Raw genomic sequence first — 7,595 nt, 5'->3', positions numbered from 1 at the left:
CAAATGTAAGTTTGTGTTTTTGTTCAGTGACATGCAAACATATGTATGTATATGCATACAGAGCAATGCGTGCACATGTGACATGACCTTCACTGATAAGTGATAATGAGACAATTCGAATTTTTGAAGACATATCTGCATACATATGTACAAACGTAAATGCTTATATGTATATAGATATACATACATATGTATATGCAAGTTTAAGTTATGAAATTTGTTGTTTATTTTAGTAATATAGGAAATGTATTTAGTATAAAAATATTTTTATAAAAATAAATAAAAATATCTGTGAAAGTTAATTATTGTACAAATACAATATGGCTCTGAAAACGCATAAGTCATTTTCAATTGTGGATGCATTCATATATAAGAATCATATCAGCTCATATGATTGTATATAAATGTATCAACACATAAGCCAAATAGCTAACATTCCGCTTTAAAAGAAATGTAAACTTCTGAGCATAATTTTCAATTAATACTCAGTTCTGTTAAGAGGCACTGTTAATATTTCTCCTTCCGAACCGGCCGTGGTGAAACACGCTTATAGAATCTTGATAGGTTTTGACAATTCACACGCTTGTCCGCAATTGGACCTTCTCTATATTATACGTTCTCTGGTTTTCCGCACAACGAATACAAGACAAACTGAGGAACGAAAGAAAATCGTTTAACAAAAGGATGTAGTGAAAAGAAATATAGATAAATGATACGTTGAAGAAAAGTATGAAAAAATTTAGAGCAGAGATGTTAAACGAGCAAATGAAATTTACGCTGCCGTTACACGAGAAAGAACTTGCCTTCACGTTGATCACACAAACCACAGTACATACAGTAGAAAACCTTATTCGTGGGGAATTCTCGGTGGTAAGATAGCCGCCATCTTGGAAAAACGCAGTGCTGTATATATTGAGTACTTCATTTTAGTAAAACTTTAGTTGAATCGCGTTATACACTTGTACATAAAATATAACTAACTGATCAATAAATAACACTTAATACCACCATAAAATTTAATAAATATGCGAAATAATTTAAAATAAATCCAATAATAATGAAAAAATTTATTTTATTTAATAATTATTTAAGTACTGTTCATCGGACTTTAAAAGTTTTCTGAAGATTAAATGCTAGCACAACACCCGAATTACCACAATTGTAGCAAAAAAGCGTTGCACACAACCCAAGTACGCCTCGGTGGTGTGTTAAAAGATGAAAATTAACGTAAACAAACCAAAGGGTGCTGTTAACACATAACTTCAACGGTCGTCTCGTAAACGGTGCGAGATATCGAAAATTTTTATTCCAAAAAGTGTTTATTTTGGGCTAATTAACATAAAAATGTCCTCAAATCTTGGCGCCTCAGTAACTAAAAGCGTGCCTATTATTGTTACAGAGATGTCGTCATCACGAAAACTGCTTCCATTTATCGTCAAAATTAAATCGTCAAAATATCGTAAAAATACGTCGGAAGATTCATGTTCCATGAAATGATAATGATGTGTACAATTTAGTAAAAGGGAATAATTCACTAATTTCAACTTTATTCGTCATTAATTTTAAAATTTTGATACTTCTAATTTGAAAATTTGATAACTCTGTACTCAGCTGCTAATTTCTTGATCATCAACTTGAAACGCTTCTTGTCTGAATAAATTGAAAGCAAGACGGCTTTCAAGTTCGAAAAGTGAGAGGGAGGTGTAAAAAAAGTGGGAGTGTGTGGCAACTTGAGCACTTTCTAGAACGTGTAACGTCCGGTTTATGAGATGAGCTCCATAGCTTTCGCATGTTTTCGCAACCAACTCTCTGAAATTCGACTTCGGATTTGTGAATTTCAAGTATTTACGCTCGTTTTCTTCGCCACAATATAAATATTTTGTGAAATATAATATTTCTTAATTTTTAATAATATATTTATTAAATATTTAATGTAATTTTTAAATATAAGAAGTGAAGAAGTTTGAATAAAGGCAGTTTAAATTTTTCTACCGTAGCTCAATGCGAGGTATTCTATGTACATTTCTTCCTTCTATTACAGCTGCCAACGCATTCAAAAGAGCATTTATGGAGGTACTCGAAATATACGCAATCGAGCGCATTGTTTCGCTTTCGCATTCGCATACGCTAGCTATGTAGCTTCAGCTTTACTTTTAACTACCCTTTTATTAACACAGTCGTGGCAATTATGGTGTAACAAATTATTCAGCAATAAAGGACCGAAAAATCCGTTCTAATTAAGCAATTGGAAAAAAATTTTTTTATTTAATGTTTGTTTATTGTTTATTCTACTAATAGAAATATCGAAAACAATATTTTTTTTTCAATATTTCTTTATTTATTGAATCTGCTTTGTTTAAAGCCTAACAATAAGTATAAAATCTTAATTCTACAATAGTAATAAAAAATTAAATGGAACAATTATATTGGTATAATATTGTACATAACTACATTCAACCACTTTTGCACGTACGAAAAATGTATATTAATTAAGCAAATTTAATATTTTTTTGTACACTTTTAATACGTTTTGATATAGTTTCTACCAGTTTTTCGTATTGTACGTTTTGGTATTTCGGCCTACTCAGTCTGAACTCTAAGCCAATTTTTTTCCACATTTTTATGGGCTCTTTCACAAACTAACAACATTTTTTTAAAAAGAGCCTGCAAATTTTCGATGGAATTCAGATCCGGGTTTTGTGCCACAAAGGCCACTTTAGAATTTAAATGTTTATCGGCTAACAATCTGTCACGCCTTTGGCGTCTGTTTTGGGTCTACATCTTGCTAAAACATGAACTCGTCTTCGGAATATGCGCTAATCTCAACGAATTTTTGCAAATTTGATTTGAAAATATCAAGATATTCTTCCTTTTACATAATCCATTAAATTTTCAATAGTGGGCCAAGATGCTACTAGCTGAAACAACCTCAAACCATTGAACCAGCTCCGCCATGATCCAGGGTTTGCTTCACCTGATGTTTTTGCAGAGTTTTCTGTTGTCGGTGCCAGATCTATTGTATTGCAGCTGATTGGAAACGCTCCAATTTTGGCATCATTACAAAATTTCACATGCCAGTCGGTTTTTTTTGTTTGATAGCTGAGACTAAACTAATTCGTCGAAGGGTTCCACGAGCCGACCACTGACTAACATTCTTGTTTATTTGTTCTGCATCTAATTTTGCTGTTATGGAATAGTTACGCCTCATAATTCGTTCCATAACTCAAGCTTATACTGCCGTGAGTAACCTCCGGCGGCCTATACTATACGAAGCGTGCTCCACATTGGGTCTTTTTTGAGTGCAAAAGACCGTACTGTGACCTATTTATAATTTTCTGTCAATTTTTCGGGATAATTGCTTATCTTTTGGCAACCTACGAATATTAAATTCCAATTTTTCCGATTTTTTATGCAATTTTTAACGTTTTACGGAAATTGTGGAATTGGGTACGTATGAATCGCTTTAACTATACTTCTACAACTGAAATTCAGTACACATAACACAAACACTGAAAATATAGTCGGTAACGGTGCCTCCCGTATCGGTTTGCTTTTTTAAATAATGCTAAGCCAGATAAATCATGACGTGCAAAATTGGATGAATGCAGTTATGTACAATATTATATCAATAGAATTGTTCCATTTAATTTTTCATTCCTATTGTTTTTGATTTCTATTAGGTAGTTGAATAAATAATGCATTAAATAAAAAAATGGTTAAAATTGCTTAATTTGAACGGATATTATGAGCAGTTAAGTGTAAAACTGACAAAAATTCATCCATTATTGCTCGCCACAGAATATGTATATTTTTATATAAATTAAAATTCAGTGGCATCGAACTACTTCGCGATTACACTATTTTAGGTGACTGGCCACAGCGAAACCACAGGCTTCAGATCTTGATAGCATAGGTACGACATTCCCACCTGGAGCAGAATGGGAACAAGCAGGAGCGCCACTATCCTCCTGTGACTCACTACCGGATGATTGGATTTAAGCTGAATTGAGCAAGCAGTCGACAGTCACTAGCACTTGCACTGTCGCAAGATCCTTCTGACCTATGTTGAATCGCAAGAGGTCTATGGAACTATTTAACCTCAATATAGAGAATCTTTCACTAGTTCACAACATTTCATTCGGTAACGATCCGCCTTTGCGAGATCTGTAATCTGGCTTTTGTGAACATCCTCGCGAATATATCGAAGTAACAGTACATCTGCAAATTTGTAGTAGGTTCTATTTGTCGATTTATTTTCATCGAGAAAAGCTGCCTTTTTATACTCTCGCAACAAAGTTGCTAAGAAAATATTATAATTCTGTTCACATAACTATATATATATATATATATCAAAATGATCATGATGACGAGACGAGTTAAACTAAGATTCATTAAAAATTTTGATATTTATTATAATTGTCGGTTACAAACAACATCTGTTCCAGGATTTTTCTTTAAATTATTATTTTAGATGTTACATGTTTATAGTTGGCACCGCCAACTTATGGCTCAAAAACCATACCTCAGGAACTACTCTACCGATTTCAATTCAATTTTGAAATTCGGTACATAATATTTTCTTAACACCCTGATGACCCGGATGAAAAATGAGCGAAACCGGTTCACAACCACGCCTACTTCCCATATAACTCAAATTCGTATTCCATCTGTCTCTGTACCAAAAATGGTTATAATCGGGTCATAACTTCCCCTAGCTCCCATATACCTTATATTCGGATTATCAAACTTCCGGTGGGCTTTCTATCATATATATCGGTTACTATATGAGATATCTTAGTAAAACTAAGCAGCTCACGACTTCCGGTTTTAGACCAAGTATCCTCTGGGTAGCCAACAGACATCCGTTTGAAGGCGAGCTAAAGTGAGAAGGCGAAGCCCGCTTATGCGGTTGTGCGTAGGGCTTGGGACCCACCACATAAAAACACCCCCCAATGAAAAATCTACGAAAGCCTCGGATGAGACACCCCCCTTTTGATGACGACCCCTGCAAACGTTTTAAGGACAATGATATAAGGGCATGCACCTGGAATGTCCGGACCCTTAATTGGGAAGGTGCCTCTGCCCAGCTGGTTGATGTCCTCATACGACTCAAGGCTGACATCGCCGCCATCCAAGAAGTGCGATGGACGGGACAAGGACGGAAGAAGGTGGGTCCTTGTGACATCTACTACAGCGGCCATATAAAGAAGCGCAATTTGGTGTTGGATTTGTGGTGGGAGAGAGACTCCGTCGCAGAGTCCTGGCATTCACCCCGGTGGATGAACGTCTAGCCACAATCCGCATCAAAGCGAGGTTCTTCAACATATCGCTGATTTGCGCCCACGCCCCAACGGAAGAGAAGGACGATGTGACCAAAGATGCTTTCTATGAGCGCCTAGAACGTACCTATGAGCGCTGCCCCCGCCACGATGTAAAAGTCGTGCTTGGCGATTTTAACGCCAGGGTGGGTAAAGAAGGTGTCTTTGGCACAACAGTCGGAAAATTCAGTCTCCATGACGAACATCGCCAAACGGCCTGAGGCTGATCGACTTCGCTGGGGCCCGAAATATGGTCGTCTGTAGTACCAGATTCCAGCATAAGAAAATACATCAAGCTACCTGGCTGTCTCCTGATCGAAACACGCGGAACCAAATCGATCACGTTGTGATAGACGGAAGACATGTCTCCTGGAAGGTTCGACGTCGAAAAGCTGCAATCGCAACAGATAGCCACGAAATACTCTACTCGACTTGCACTCCTGCTCTCTGAGAGCACTCATCAGCATCTCGGTATAAGGGAACTGTGGAACGGCATCTCAAACTCACTGCGTACCGCTGCAGCCGAAACAATTGGTTTTCGGCAACGACAAAAAACAAGCTGGTACGATGAGGAGTGCCGTCTCGCAGCGGAGAGAAAACAGACTGCCTACCTCGCAACGTTGCAAACGACCACAACACGTACGGGATGGGATAGATACCGAGAGCTGAAGAGGGAAGCGAGACGCATCTGCAGACAAAAAAAGAAAGAGGCCGAAATGCGTGAGTACGAAGAGCTTGAGAAGCTGGCAGACAGAGGTAATGCTCGAAAATTTTATGAAAAAATGAAGCGACTTAACGAAGGTTTCAAGACCGGAGCATCCTCATGTAGAGACCAAGGTGGTAATCTGGTAACCGATGTCCAGGGCATACTGGGATTATGGAGGGAACACTTCTCCGACCTGCTGAATGGCAGTGAGAGTACAACACCAGGAGATGGCGAACCCGATCCCCCAATCGATGACGATGGAACAGATGTTCCATTACCCGACCATGAAGAAATTCGAATAGCAATTACCCGCTTGAAGAACAACAAAGCAGCGGGGGCCGATAGATTACCGGCAGAACTATTCAAATACGGCGGCGAAGAACTGATAAGGTGCATGCATCAGCTTCTTTGCAGAATATGGTCGGAAGAAAGCATGCCTGACGATTGGAATCTCAGTGTGCTCTGCCCAATCCATAAAAAGGGAGATCCCACAATCTGCGCCAATTACCGTGGGATCAACCTCCTAAATATCGCATACAAGGTTCTATCGAGCGTACTGTGTGAAAGACTAAAGCCCACCGTCAACAAACTGATTGGCCCTTATCAGTGTGGCTTTACACCTGGAAAATCGACAACTGACCAGATATTCACCATGCGCCAAATTTTGGAGAAGACCCGTGAAAAGAGGATCGACACACAACACCTTTTTGTCGATTTTAAAGCTGCTTTCGACAGCACGAAAAGGAGCTGCCTTTACGCCGCGATGTCTGAATTTGGTATCCCCGCAAAACTAATACGGCTGTGTAAATTGACGCTGAGCAACACCAAAAGCTCCGTCATGATTGGGAAGGACCTCTCCGAGCCGTTCGATACCAAACGAGGTTTCAGACAAGGTGACTCACTATCGTGCGACTTCTTTAACCTGATGCTGGAAAAAATTGTAAGAGCTGCAGAGCTAAACCGAGAAGGTACAATCTTCTACAAGAGTGTACAGCTCCTGGCGTACGCCGATGATATTGATATCATCGGAAGCAACAACCGCGCCGTTTGTTCTGCTTTTTCCCGCATTGATAAGGAGGCGAAGCGAATGGGTCTGGAGGTGAATGAGGACAAGACGAAATATCTCCTGTCATCAAGCAAACAGTCGGCGCATTCGCGTCTTGGCTCCCACGTAACTGTTGACAGTCATAACTTCGAGGTCGTAGATAATTTCGTATACCTGGAAACCAGCATCAACAACACGAACAATGTCAGCCTCGAAATCCAGCGCAGAATAACTCTTGCCAACAGGTGCTACTTTGGACTGAGTAGGCAATTGAACAGTAAAGTCCTCTCTCGACGAACCAAAATCAAGCTCTACAAGTCGCTTATCATTCCCGTCCTGCTCTACGGTGCAGAAGCTTGGACGATGTCAACATCAGATGAGACGACACTAGGAGTTTTCGAGAGGAAAATTTTGCGCAAGATTTATGGTCCTCAGAACATTGGCAACGGCGAATACCGCAGACGATGGAACGATGAGCTGTACGAGTTATACGACGACATTGACATAGTTCAGCGAATAAAAAGAC

Source organism: Zeugodacus cucurbitae, chromosome 3, assembly GCF_028554725.1.
Source record: "Zeugodacus cucurbitae isolate PBARC_wt_2022May chromosome 3, idZeuCucr1.2, whole genome shotgun sequence".
NCBI lineage: Eukaryota > Metazoa > Arthropoda > Insecta > Diptera > Tephritidae > Zeugodacus > Zeugodacus cucurbitae.
This window is presented reverse-complemented; position numbering follows the sequence as displayed.